General features: G+C 38.3%; 1 protein-coding gene across 1 annotated transcript in view; it reads left to right on the forward strand.

Annotated features, from left to right (window-relative positions):
- Window positions 1-7,137: 7,137 nt before the first annotated feature.
- LOC102690021 (neprilysin) overlaps window positions 7,138-15,674 on the forward strand; it is a 36,702-nt gene continuing 28,165 nt past the window's right edge. Inside the window, exon 1 of the mRNA XM_015360909.2 lies at window positions 7,138-7,224. The gene's annotated coding sequence lies outside the window, so the exon portion shown is untranslated. The remainder of the gene's footprint in view (window positions 7,225-15,674) is intronic.

A 15,674-nucleotide genomic window follows, 5' to 3' on the forward strand; every position in this document is an offset into this window, starting at 1 on the left:
GTCAAGAGCCACTCGGAAAAGCCCTCAAGTTTTCTCGACTATTTCAAGCCATCTGCTGCCACATGCAGATATAAACACACTTTTTTAAAATGAAGGGCTGTTTTGAGGGCTTCTCCCAGTGCCTGAGCAAGTTAGAGTCAGAGACAGAAAGAGTCCTCAAAACAGGAAGAAAATGTAATTTCCAAAAACAGCAATTATAATTCTAATTAACGTCTGGCTAAAGAAATTCTTCACTGATGTTACAAAGCATTTTATTCTGGTATAAATAGTACATAATGCATTTAGGAATATCACCCATAATAACTCTAGACAATTAGTATAAAGACCTTCTATTTGTATAGACTGCTCATGGTCCTTTTAATGGTACTTTAGGGCTGGGGTGAACTCAACGCTGTATTATTTTGCACTGTTTGCTCTGTTGTGTACTTTTGCACAGTTTTTAACAGATATGGGTACTGTCATACTGGTACCATGCTCGTTGTTTACATTGTTATTGTTATTGTATTTACTGTCTATTGTCCTGTCTGCTGTTCTGTATATACTGCACCTGAGAGACTAATGAGAAACACCTTTCGTTATACTATGCACCTGTGTTGAATTGAACTCAAGGGGATCAATTCACAAAGCCAGACAACCTGATCAGCATGCCTCTAGAATCTACTGACACGGCAAAGCAAAGTCTTGCCAATATGCAGCTCCGCAATATGCAGCTCCGCACAGCCTTTGAACCCAGGACTATGGTGCAGTGACCCAGCAGAGCAAACCCCCACACCACACTGTAAGTACTGTACCTTAGACATGCCGTATTCCACCCTTTTTGCATTTGACAAGACCACTGTTAAAAACGTTTCTCCAAAATCTTTCGGTACTTCTAGTCAGGTGATTTGAACAAAAAGAGCAGTTCTAAAGCACCTCCACATCCTCGCGGGGTGTCAGTCTGACTCCTACTGCACTGCTCCGCCTTATCATTCTCCACCAGGGGAAATTCCCCTTGCCATTTCATTTTCTCTAGTTTGCTCAAATAAGGGAATTTGCATACTGGAATGCAGAAGTAAAGGTAAATTCTTATTTATTTTTTTACTTAAAATCAAAATGTACTTATTCCTTACTTTATGCCTTTACTTCTAATGCATTACCACCGCCACTCTAACCTTTGAATCTGCCCGGGGCTCAATGAAGGCTGTATACTCACTCCTCCAACATGTCTAGAGTAAGTGCCAATTGCTATTTCACAGGCTGCCAGTGGCAAATTAGGAAAACAAATATAGATATCTCATTTAACTTCATGGGATCATTATCATGTATTTATGGAAAAATAGGGTATCAAGATAGCATTGGTATGCACAGTGAAACTGGTTCAGAATTGAATGCTGAAGGATTTTGGCATGATATATTATGGAACAAGGGTTGTATTTTTTTAAATGGCAGTGGTAGTGACTACAGCTCACAAGTTGAAAGTGTTCTTTCAGAGCTCTTATAACAGTGTTGGAAAGACTAAAACCTCATTATAACCACTAGAGGGATCCATTGTATTGAAGTTGAGTTATCTCCAGGGCTGATTTCACAAAGAAGCACAAATAAGTTTTTTTTTTAATGTGATGGATATGAAATGATAAATGAAATATTTAAACAATGTATTTAAATGTCTTATGCCTCTGAGTGAGTCTTTTAGTCTCAGCTTAGCGTCAAGTAGTATTATAGTTATTCCTTCATTTTTTTTTTTATTGAAAACTACTAAAACTCCAGTTTTGCTCCGTGAAAACTTTTAACAACAGAACTACAAAAAAACAATTGGGGCATTGGGTAATCAGAAATCCTTATCATCACTTTCTTTTTTTCAGACCTCAGGAAAAGAAAACATAGAGGTGATTCAAGGTAAACAGGACTGAAGAAAAGACATCATGAAATATCATTGTTCAGTGCATACGCTGCCTAATGAACATCTTGATCTTGAGCAATAACAGTTCAGTGCTGAAAGGTGGGAGGAATGTCTGGAAGGAAAGGTTAATGTAGGTTGAAACATTGTTTTAATTTGTTGGTCCCGATTCTTTTAAAGTGTGCACACACTTGTGTTTAATGAGCAGACTGGAACTAATTAAGTAGGCAGCACCTGTGCCTCCCAGCAGACTTTTACATACGTCAGCAGTGGCTGAGTGTGACTCATGCAGCAGTGATGAGGGTGCATTAGGAATCCAGAATGCAAGCAGGCTGCCTGGAGCCCAGCGAGAGCCTGCATGTGGCAATCTGAGTGAACCCAACATGAGCGTCTCTGGTTCGGCGAATGAGGGCATGTCTGGTACTCATAATGCGTTCCTGTTTTTTACTGCTCTTTTAGAAAACAATTCCTTCCTTATACTTTTGCTATATTCTTGTATGGATTTACTCATTTCATTTCTATTTTTACTGATTTCTGACTGACTTCCTATTCTTATAGCTTTCCTGATAGGACTTCAAAAGATTATAATCTTCAATATGTTTGTTGTTGTTTAGTCTGTGATACTCTTGCAGCACTACTAAAATATGTTTTGTTGAGCTTAAATAGAAATCCTCTTCTGTTTTATATTACTAAGGTTTTATGATCCCCAGCAAACCAAGTTTAGTGTGTTTACATGTTTAATCAGATCTTAAACTAATGGCATGAAACTTTGCTGAAACTAATGATTCTAGAGGGTTTTAACCTACATCATTAACCTTGGCAGGAATTTGCATCTAACAGCTGTGTCAACTGAGTGTTGCTGAATGAACAACCTTATCACACAAAACAGACTGAAACAATGGCTAATGTACACTGTACATTGAAGCAAAATGTAAGCAAGTAAAAGCAAGAAAGTGTAGTCTAGTTAAAATTCAGGAACTTTTCAAAGGAAAGGAAATACTGTATGCATAGGAGCCTGGAAGTCTGAGATTTTAAAATGATGTTCTCCGGTTTCCTACCACAGTCCAAAAACATACTGGTGGGTTAAACGGCTTCTGGGAAATCCTGGCCCTGGTGTGAGTGCGTGTGTGTTTGTGTCTGTGTGGGCTTAGTGATGGAGTGGTATCCAGTCCAGGGTGTATCCCGCCTTGCATTTGCTGCTTGCCAGGATAGCCTCCGGCTCCTGGGCGACCCTGAATTCAGTGAAAAGGTTAGAAAAGGGAAGAATGGATAGATAGATAAGGAAAATCTTCAGGACAGGAATCACTCATAATCTTCTAAAAGCACTATATTAGTGCCAAGGACCCGTGCAATACATTTATATTTATGTCTACATCTATATTTATATTCATATGTGTGATACGATTTTTCTGCATACTGTTCTGTTCTAGTTTGTTCTTCGTGTGTCCGGACTGTGAGTAACTCTTTTGGTGCACCTTCACTGTACTGATTGTATTGTACGTTTTGTACTATTATTACTATTGTATCATTTGTTACACTGTGTCTGTGTTGTCTGTGTAAAGCTGCTGTTGCACTGCAATTTCCCTCACGGGATCAATAAAGTATCTATCTATCAAATATCTGGTTTGCTTTGTCTTGTACCACACTGTTCCATAAGTTTTATCATTACACACATTTTCCCTGCATATTATTTTCAAAATATCTAGACAGGGGGGCCGATTCCTCCAGAGTGTCATTTAATGCGCTACTCTGCTGTTTTGTTTTGAAATTTCTTTGCTGCAGAAAAAAAAAGTGGTCTCATGACATGATTGTATGGTCTTTCCATACAATTCATTATGTTTTAGAAAAGTCCTTTTAGGACAGGACCACCCATCAATACCTGTCACTACGCAGTTCCCCATTTGGAAATCACTTCCATCAAACAACGAATTCCTGCCTAATTGTACAGGAACACTTCCTGCTGCTCAGATACAATGCTCATCATTTGGTTTGAGGTTGGCCCAACGTCCTGAATGCCACTTTATGTGCGATGAGGAAGGAAACGTGTATCTTCTACAGAATATAATATCTTTTCTGGCAATTGAAAAAAGATCAGTTTCCCAGCACAAACCACTCACCATTCCCTAGTCAATAGTGGGTTTGACTAAATGTTCATTCTGGTGTTTGTATTTTACCTACAGCCAGTATTTTTTTCCTCATCAGGAATACATTTTTTTCTTTATTGTTTTACCTTTCTGGTGTTCATGAGCCATCTGAATGCCATGTAATTCAATGCTCTAAGAGGCTGAAGGCACCACCAGTAGGGTTGAAAGGAATGACGAATAACGTACTGTACCTAAGCATGCACAATTGCTTAAAAAATTCACTTGTGTTTTTTCAACATGTTTCCGCTAGAGGGCAGCATTTTATATGCTTTGCCGTGCACTTAGCAGAGGCTAAAATAAAAACTGAAATTAAAAGAATTACTTATTTTTTAAAAAGTCATTTTGCAAACACGGGAAAGGGATTGCAAAGAACAAACAATATCTCGGTGAGATATATTGGTACACAATGGAAATGACATGCACAATCACAAGAGAAACAATCTCACCTACTACAGGACAGTAGAAAAAGGCTGTATACCTTTTCTCCTCTAAAGTAGAAAAGGCTGTTGCAGTTGCATGTGCTGTATACCCAAACAGCCTAGTCTCCACATGAATATTTATAGTGTCTAATTTGCGCAAGCAGATCTTGGTACAGTATATGATGAAAAAAGTCAAACTTAACTTTATGTAGATTTTGGTTCTAGGGAACACAAAGAAATTTCTAAACTTGTTAAGTCTATATACAGTATACAGTAGTACATCAAAATGTAAGTAAGGTTACACATGAAGAGGCAATCAGGCTCATAGTTTAGAGATTCAAGGTTCTCGTCCAGGATCTAGAGAGAAACCAGGGTATTCATCAAAAACATTGCTCCTGTCTCCCACACCCTATGTCCTCTTGTTCTCTCAATTTGAAAAGCAGTTTCTTGTAGTTTCCACATGTGTACCCTGTTCTGTGTTCTTCTGAAGTCCACTGGGATGGATTTGTCAAAGTTTTTGAAAATTCTGAATGCATCATACTGGAAACTACATACTGTATATAACATAATGACACTTGAAATGTACAGTATGTGAGCAGCAGACAATCCCAACACAAGTGAAATCTTTGCCAAGTAAAATCTGGAAAAGGCAACTGTATGACATATTGAGTATTCCGATAAGCAAACCTCAGATCGCGCTTTAAAGAAATCCGGACTAATGGAAGACACAGGAAGTTGAGCATCTGTTTTAAGCAACACTTTCCTGGATGACCAACATGGGTTCCCTGAGAGTAGCTTTCTAGAAAACAGAGAGAATCTGTTCACTCAAAATCTAATAGTATATAAAATCATCATTCTTACATTACATATCCTCTCCAGAAATGACTAGGTGAGCATATTTACCTATGTTGCTGACTTTAATAATTCAAAAAGGAATCAAAGCGACTGTTTTTTTTAGGACCTGAAACCGTGCTAACTGACATACTGATAATAGGCCATCCTACCTATAAAGAGCAGAAGACACCTGCCATGAAGTGTCTCTGTTTTAAATAGAAAATTGTGCAATGAGAGTTAATGGGTGAATTAGACTGAACTATAGTGTCAATTTGACTTTCCAGTGTTCATATGTTCTCACCAGACTGAGCCTGACTCCTGACCCCTGGCTGCTCTCCCTGCAGGGCATATAGAGTTTCAGGAACCTCAGTCATATTAATTTATTAACCTAATAAATACTTAAGAAATCTCTTTTCTTTCCATATAGTGTCTGTTTTTTCATTTTCTTCACTGTTGCCAATCATTCTCCTGCCTAAATATTTATCTTTCTTCCTAAGTGCATTTTTGGAATGTTTACTTTGCCTTCTTAACTATTTCTGCCTAGCTAATGAAAATAAAAAGTATAACTTAAGATTATTGCTCCCCCCCACATAAATACACTGAAAAATATTTTACAATTTAATAATATCAAGTGCTTTCTTTGCATCTCTAGTTTAAATATTTTTGATCTTATGTCTTTTCTGAGAAAATATGAGGCACAGTAGATCTACAGTATATATGAAACAATGCCAAAGCCCATTTAAGTGTTTTTCTCTGTGTCAAACATTTTTTGTTCAGAAAAAATACTTCGTGCACAACTGGCCAAATGTTAAAATTAAAACAACTCAGTTGAGTTTTTTTTTGCTGTGTGCAAAACTGAATGTTCCGTTGAAGAGGACGGGAACTTAGTGCTTGACAGATAAACAGCTTGATCTCTCTAATTTGCATAGATTGTGCTTTTCTGAGAGGTGCAGTGGGAAATGGGGCTGTCTGTTACATGCTGTGCACTGGCTAGAGTTGGACCACATCTTGTTGCAACAGATAGAATTCCTACGTATACTGTGCTTAGAGTCAGGATTGTAAGAAAGAATGGCTACAATTATTATTTTCACATATGCTACTTGTTGGAAGGAAACACTTGAACTGCTGTAGCCAGCAGAACGGCGACAGTGTAATATGCAGTGATGCGCGCTGTCCCAGCAGTTTGGTGGCACGACCTCGATTAGCTCCAGAGCTGGATATTCCAGCGGCACTCAGAGCCCTTGATAGCCTTCCCCAGCGGCCAGGCGCATATCAGTTACAAGCCGTCAGGAACCTGCCATTTCATCTCGTGCACTCGATCCCGTCCGAGTCGTGTTGTTTAAAACGGGGGTTTCAAGGGCAAAGGCGACGGGCTGTCAGGGGCTGTGAAACGGTTTCGAAGGCTACCAGCAAGAAGCACTTTGCAACAGGGCGCTTAAACGACACGGCTCTCCAAAAGCTGCATGACTCAGGGGAACATGTACGAGTGGGCTTTAACAATGCACAATATATGGGTGAAGAGCTGCTTTGTTTTCAAATGCCTATACCAAGCATTTTTTTTACATTTTTGCTTTTTCAGTGAGTTGAGGAACAGGCAACATTTCAGATCTCTGAAAAAAATGATATTCTACTTCCTTTTATATACATATAATACTTTCATGTTTCTATATATATATTTAATGTTTCATCTTAACCCAGTACTTAAAATGTGCAAAAAACATGCCATCATTGCTCTGGCAGGCGTTCCATATCTGTGGTGAGTGGTTCTAAAATTCAGGTTGCGATAGCTTTCATCCAGCAGGAGGTACTTAACATACCTCGAGCTGATACTTTTGGCAGAAGTACTCCAATGTTAGACTGAGATAAGGCAGCAAAACAGTGTTGAACAGCATGGCTTTATAACCAGAGTGTTTCTGAAGGATGGTAGTATTTTCCTTCTCATCTTTCCCAGGTAAGAAAGTCAGACCATATGTTCCTGATTGGTATTAATATCTCAAATGTCTGTTTGGGTATAGTACACAGTAGTTCAGATTAATTAATTCAGGTAGGACAATTAAGTGGTTTTAAAGGTTCCATAATTAGGATAATTATCCTTTTGGATAATTTAAACTGTGAAAGACCCTCAGAGAAAAAGATGAAATTCACAATGGGTGTTGTTAAGACTGTTCTACAGAATTTCTTTTACATTAACAAATACAAATGCCAGTCTAAATATGTATTCTTTTAGGATGTCTAGGAAATATACTACATTACATTATACATTATACGTTATACATTATACATTATAGTCTTTATATTTGGTAGCATTATTTGCAACCATAGTTACATATTATTTTGTTAAGCTCAGCAATATTCAGCCCATTCTTCTTTTTTACTTTCACAGTGGGAAAAGAGTAAGATCAAGTGATAATCTGTGATTATTACAAAACATCTTAATATTCTCTGGTACTTCTCTAGTCTTTACAGCTTCAGTACATTACATATTTCACAATCTAAACAACAGATTTTCTCAGAATGTTGGTTGTACATTTTTGTGATATGAAACTTGATTTCCATACCATGTTAGAGAAAGTATTTTGATATAGCTACACTTCAACATCCAGGACAAGCAACAGAGGCACTAAAATATAATATAATATTTTATATAATAAATACAAGTATTTAGCTTTACATTTAAAACTCTTGTCCACATTTTCAGTCTTTTTAGATCACTGATCTTTGTGATTGCATAACTTGTTTCAAGACTTTTGAATTGCTGTAAGATATATTTTTTTACCCGTAGGATTCCGGCTGTTAATACAGATATTTTCTTTAACTGCTTCTGCATTTCTTTTTGTTATAAAGATAAAGTATTACTTTCCAGAGAGGCTTCAAATCTGCTCCATGTACACAATTCCTTTCTGTGCTGCATTCAATTACGTAGAAGCAGTTGGTGGGCAGCAGGAAGAAAACGTTCAGTTCTTTCTTTTCATAATAAGCTGTGAAACTTTTCACCTGCACCCACCTAAAAATGTACAGGGGCATTTTTACAGGTTTCTTAGCTGGGATATTCATCTTATTATTTACTTGGTTTTGCTCGGCACAGTGAAGAGGAGAGCTCCAATTAAAGTGAAACAGCAACATCAGATTGTATTGTAATGTCATGTACTGTCACACAGCTTTGTTAAGGGCCTCGGGGCAACCTTGTTGTGAAAGGCGCTAGTATTTATAAAAATTAATCGAATTGAACTGAAATTGAATATGAAAAACAATTCAACGTTGTAATTAATTCAAATAAAATGCACATATTGGGTCTGGGCTGCAATATATGTTTCTATGACCTCCCAATACAACACTTACATGTGCTTTAGCTCAACAATTAAAAAAGCTGAAACAAGCACACCCAGCTGAGACCCATTTCTTTACAGGACAGATATGTACAGTAGGTGCAGAAATGAACTTCCAAGACACCGTGCAGTAGACGATTCATCATTAGGCCAATGGCAGCCCAAGAAGCAGAATTCTTCTCATTTTGTTGGATTCGTGTTCCTTTTGGCTTCATAAAGGTATACGCCTGGTAGCCTTTGAAAATCACCCCTCTGGAGGCCACCAGAAATTTAAAATAAACAACTTAATCATCGAATAACCTCAATAATCCTTACCATGTGTAAGATCACACTGCAGAATCGGATTGTGTAGCCAGCTGCCCGTGGCAATTCTGGTAACATTTCTCTATGGGAGCAGACAGAGTGTACTTCTAGGCAGAAAAGATACAATACACAGCGATGGGGAGCACAGAACCACAGTGTTTCTAAAAGAAACCGTAGGGACAGTTAAACCCTCTTTCCAACCCCTGTTCAAGCTCTTTCTAAAAACATGGGAGGAAATTGCAAATAAAACCTCAGCCCATGGCGATGGGCAACAAACCAGGAAGCACTGCCAGCAAAGATGGCAAGACCTGAGAAGAACCAAAAAAAAACATCAATCACAGCTGAGGCCAGGCGGGATTCCAAAGGCAGACAGGAATTTATTAATTAAAACCTGTTTTTCTTTGTGCTGTTTTTTTTTATTTTAGATTTTCATGATGGAAGTATGAAATGTCTGAGGGTAGAATCCCATGATCTGCTGGAATCCATGTTGCTTAACTTTTAATTTTTTAATTAGATGCCTCTGGCCTATTTAACAGGTGGTTTGGATTTTGGTTGCCTCCTCCAGCCTTCATTCGTTACAGATTTCCCGTTCAACTTACTAACAAAGCTCTGAAACCATATGATATTGCACTTTGGACATATCTATTAGGTGTAATGGCAATAGAGAGAATGAAGATGGCTTAAAAATAATTATTCAAATGAATAAATCAAAACCTAAAATTGAACCGCGTTCCCAAATGTGAAAATTTACATTCCGGCCAAAAATACTCAGCAATTGTCCACTCTTACAGCTGTCGCCGAAAGGTGCTGTGTCAGCATTATACAGATTTCCTTTTCTGTCTTCTACTGCCTGACATGTTCGCTTTTAGGGCAACCTTGGTCAATTTTTATAATTGATGATAATGCCCTGAATTTATAGAGCTCTTTTCATCCCGAAGGAGCCCAACGAGTTTCACACAGAGGAGGGGGCTGGCTTCATTCACACTGGGGCGCAGCCCCACCTGGGTGGCCCACAGCTGCAATTCTGTGCCAGCAGCCCCTCTAGAAAGCAGATCAGGTGGAGACATTGAAAAATCGCTTGACCGATTGAATTAGGAGGAAGTTAAGGTGGAGATAATTATGCATGCCTAGCATGCAATTCAGACTGGACACTGAGGTTAACACCACCACTCTGATGAAAAGCGTCATGGGATATTTATTGATTTTGGTTGACCCTCTTATGAGGGAGGTCACCTCCTACAAGAAGGTGACCCTAGTCACCAAACTGGGGATTAGGTCTGGGAGATCACCACCTGGTTATCCACCAACAATTCTCTCACTACTTTATGTGAACTCTCACCTCAGACCTGCTGTAACAGTGAAAAGATGTGCACTGTAAAAACATATTTTTTCACAATATTTTGCTAGAAAACTGTCATGTTAAATATAAAGAACCTAAAAGGACTGTAAGTGCCACAAATATGACTACAATACAAAAAGTACCATAATAGAGTCTATTGAGATACTCAGTCCTGTTGTACAGACAATATGAGATCATTGTGTTCTTAGTATGTTAAATTCATAAGTTAAATGAAAGATTCAATGTGGTTCATTACATCATCATCGTTTTTCGTTTTTTCCTCATCACCAAGGAAACAAGTGGCATTTGTTAAGCTATCAGCAAGAAATGTGCAGTACAAAATTCCAGTTCCAGCTGAATTGATCAAATTGCAGCTGTATTTACAGCATTTTTGCCAATGCAAAGAGTTTCAGAGAAGAGCATGCAAACACTTCAGGGTGTGTCCAGACGTAGCCCCAGAAATAATTCCTGTAAAACAGAAGATAGATTTAATCCCAATATTCTACAATTATCCATGCAATTGTATCCATAAAAGCTTTGTTCACCTTTTCTTCCAATTTCATGAACTGCTGTGATTGAGAAGTGTTTTCTCTCCGTAATGCAAATACACAGTGTAACCAGTAGATATGATATTATTTTAGCTGCAATACATTAGTTTTAAGTGTAAAATAAATATGATAATTAAATGGTCTGATGGGAAACTAAAATAAATAATGCACATAGGGATATGTTTATACAGTAAGAGAATGAAGTGTGGGAAATTCAACACAGCTCTGAGATTGTTATATGTGCATTAAGAAGTAATCAACAACATATTTAAATCCTTCTAATTTCTTTGCAAAGTGAAGTGCACTGAACAAAATGCCTGCCAGTTAACACAAAGGTGTAAACAGTGTTTTATTCCACACTAAAGAAGATGAAGTTAGAACACTGAAGACTGATCTTTTAATTTGCTTATCACTTCATTTTAGAATGGGATACTAATACATTTAAGGCACCACATTAAAGACCTATCTTAAGAATTATATTCTAATGTGAGTTAATATATTGTGGAAAATTATGAAGAAATAAGACACAAAAACATTTGTCACTAATGGTAAATGATTAGTGCTGATTTAGCAGGACTGTAAATGGAGAACCAAACTGTGCTCTGTTGCAAAAGAAAGTCAAAGAAAGACACCAACACAATAACATCATTACAGGCAATTTTCTCATTATGAAAACTGGGTAATAAAAAAACGAATCAAGCTTTCCAGGAATCTGGAACATTATAGTGCACTGCCAAGAAAAATAAAGGGAAAAAAAAGATCATAGAATTGAGTCATTAGCAATGTTCACTCAAAGCACAAGCTTAACTCCAACAGCAAACACACTGGCTACAACAAGACTGCTCTTCAGAAAAGCCTAAAAATAAGATAGCTGTGAAAAGGCCGAAGGTGGACTGATACAAATGTTGTGCAAATGTATTTAAGGCAGAATAATAAACTAATACTAATAAGTAAAAACGTTGAACTGTAAGACGATTCATGATTTTTATGTGGTTCTATTATAACTGGGAGCGGGCGCACAGTAAGTAGACATCAGCTGCTCATCTGATCCCCTGTAGAGACCACCAGGTTATACTAAGTTGAAACCCTTTGTTTGGCTATGGGTGATCATCCTGACGGGTTGCATATGGAAGAGTAACTGAGAAACCGTTAGAGCAGAGGTGTAAAGCCCTGACATCCAGACTCTAACTGAATGGAATGAAGGTTCAATGTTTGAAGGTGGTTTGACCTATTTCTGAACTTCCTTCCTTTGAAGGAACAGCACTCACTGCATGCATTTTCACATTCTGCTGTCTACCATATAGGTTGCCTCTACGTACTTTTGATTATTTTCTTCTTCACATTTGATGCTGTGTCTTTATGGTAAGCTATATCAGAACCCTACAGCCAAATCTTGGCACCTTTCTCCTGCCTCAGGAGCTCAAAGGGAAATTTGTAGAGTATTTTCGATCTGAGATGCTTCTGCATTGCCAAAACATACAAGTTAACTCTGTGTGTCTTATCTGTCAATAGAAAAATGTAGAGGAATAATTAAACAACTATTTTTCAATCTCTTTTGCATCTGTAGATTAAGTACATGTATAATCTGTATATTGTATATCCGTATGTTATTTACATACAGTATATAGATTAGGCAAATAATTTCTCCACCAGTCTTAACAATTCATGGAAGCCTCTGGACTCCCTATGGTTCTCCAAAATTTCTCCTGCTCTGCATCTCCTCTGTGGGCATGTTAAAAACCCTTTGGTCCTAACACCCCTGAACCCAGAGACCAGCTCAGGCAGCAGAGTGTTGACTGGGTTGAGTGATCACCGGGGTAACATCACGTACAGCGATTTCCTGTGCAATGTATTGGGCTTCAATCCCCTGATGTGCACAGCTCCCAACCCTGTTTCTTTAGCCTGCAATTTGTATCACGTAAGGCCTGAGTACACCCCAGCACCACCTCCACCACTCCAACAGTGCATCACTGTGACTTCTAAACTGGACTTCTAAACACTTCTTAGAACAGTGTTTTTTGAAACTTTAGAATCTTTCTTGTTCCGCTGCAAACAGTGCATGTAAATGCTACACTGGTGGAAACAGTGGGATAGAAAGAATGAAGCGTGTTCTTTATATCATACTGGTAAATAAGACGTGCTGGTGCCATGCCTGAAAAAACAGCAAAATCTGTCATTAACGGCAACATGCGGAAATAGGAAATGATGTCAAAATTTCAGAAGTCGATTAGTAATTCAATAGAAAAATCAAAAGATTAATGTACAGTACAAAGACATCTGATCAGAAGCGAATGGAGCTGCAGAGAAACAAGGCTGGCTGTGCTCAATGTTGCAAGCCCCATGGAGAGCTAACGGGTCTTCCATGATGTCATTCATAAAATGACAAAGGTTGGCAGGTTGAAGATGGGTATCAAAGTTGATGTCATTGACAAAATGAGATTTTGAGCAGATGCAATATATATATATAACATTACTTAATTAACCCTTTGCAATTTCTTGCATTAGGAATTATCTTTTCACATACCCCAGCTTGCTCTCCATGAGACACACAGACAGGGAGAGAGCCTGGGGTCAGAGTGCAGGGTCTGCCATTGTCCAGCACCCCTGGAGCAGTTGGGGTTAAGGGTCTTGCTCAGGAGCCCAATGGAGTAGGACTCCTCCACCAGCTGTGGGATTTGAACCAGCAACCTTTCAGCTACAGGCACAGATCCTTAGCCACAGAGCCATGATTAAACCGGCCATTGCAGGGGAGGATTTAGGGTGCAAGAACAACAAAGACTTGTAAGAGGTCTGATCCTTTTGTGATCCTGGTAATGTACGTGTATGTATTGTTGGTAACTATTCTGCAGTTTGTGCAATAAATATTTAGTTGTATTCACATGCTCTGTCCCTAGATTTAGTAGACATCAGTGTATTGCAATGTGGGCGTGTGCACATATACACATACTGTAAGTATACTGTATATGGGAGAACAGATTTCCATGGAGCATCAAATCCCATGTCTTAATTAATTACAACATTAATTACCGTTTTCTCGTTTTTCAAAGCCAGTAGTGAGAAATTATGCTTCTGGATGCATAACGATTGTTACTTCAAACCTTAATCGTGGTGTACCACCCTTGTGAACTGCCAGTTGTGTTTTTCAGGATTTCAACTATTGACTAGCTTCTAGCCATTGACCTGTTCATCTTATTACAGCTGGGCTAATTTAAGTTGTTTGTTCACGATTGCTGTGTTTGTCTGAGGTGGGGGTAACCTTGTGTGATTGCTGGAAATCTCCTAGTTTCTATTATTAACAGCAATAACAGAAGTATTGCTTTATGGCTGGACTGTACAATGTTCATAACATTTATCTGTGTCGTAACCTTTTACACCTCTTCCCTGCGCTTAACAAACCTGTTCTTGAGTGAGATTAAAATTCGATTGATTTCCCATCGTGCAAGTGGGCCCTGCTTCAGAAGGCAACATGTGAGAAAACAACTCACATGTCAGATGAAATAATGACTGGAAGAAAACTCTCTCCATGCAAACTTTGAGTAAAAGAAGCAATGAACACAGACAGATATGAATATGGTCCTCATCCAATCACAATATTACCAATAACAGTGGTCTTAGTGGACACTTAAAATCAATATTAGCAGCCTCTGGTAGCTATTTTGGGATAATAAGGGGTTCTTATGTACTGTATATAGCTAACATATAAAATTACAAGTAATAGGTTTATTCCATGCTGAAAAAAAGAAGAAAGAAAAGGCTCCATGGCCGAAACGTTGTGTTTTCTTTCTTCTTTTTTTCAGCATGGAATAAACCTATTACTTGTTCCTTTGCAGCCTACGCATGCTGACGCAGCTACCCATCTGAACTACTATAACATATAAAATAATGTATAACATAGCTACTGTAATTTTACCTGTGACATAGACATTCTGTATACTGTAAATGAAAAATAACTGTGGGACACCGTTTAAGTCATAAACATTAGACATACATGTTAAGTTACTAAGGTAACATGTCAGCATACTAAGCTAACCAATCAGGACAGTCAAGTACAGTATGTGAGCAGTGATGCAGTGTGGCTCTACCAGATGCTTATGGATTGCCATTTGTATCATTAACGTCTCAGAATAAATGTGTCAAAATGTGATATATGTGTAAAGTAATTAGGTTTAATTGTCAACTTAACTAGTCAGAACCCAGATGCAGATACAGTACATGTATGTTTGTCATGACAGGGCTGTACATAAGCGCTGAGTCACTCTGCCTCAGCAATAAGTTTAATTGTCCAGTAATGAATTTCTGTATTGGAATTATAAGCTCTGGGCCAGTAAAGATATTTGGATCATTTATGTCATTTTCTTTCTTGACCATGTACAGTAACCTTAATTTTCGATGTCTAATGTCAAAAATGTTCTGTGACCTTCATGACTCCAAAGGCGTTCCGCCATAAAGTTAGTTGTCCAGCTGAAAAAAAAACCCGATAATAATCATGAAACAGAATGCCGTGAAGAAATGAAATTTGTGTACGTACATAAAAACGGCATTGATAAACACACTCCCACAGACAGCGGAAGGACGGATCGTCCCTACAGTCCATATCAAAAAGCTGGTGAGGATGGCGGCAGAGCACACACGGTAGGTCACGAATATCACGAACAAACAAAAAAATACCAAGCTGTCCACCAGAGGCCGTTTAGTCCCTTCCTCGGGTCTGAAAATCATCAGCAGCTGCAAAGCCAGCGTCGCGGTGTGATCTGTCCTCAATGAACCATGAGCCACGGCACGTGCTGGGGGGTTTTCATTACTGCTGATGACGTGGGTCACCTACCGAACATGTTCTCTAATATGCGTCTATTTATGCCTATGATAAAATATCAGTACAAACAGT

Source organism: Lepisosteus oculatus, chromosome 13, assembly GCF_040954835.1.
Source record: "Lepisosteus oculatus isolate fLepOcu1 chromosome 13, fLepOcu1.hap2, whole genome shotgun sequence".
In the NCBI taxonomy this organism is placed as follows: Eukaryota; Metazoa; Chordata; class Actinopteri; order Semionotiformes; family Lepisosteidae; genus Lepisosteus; species Lepisosteus oculatus.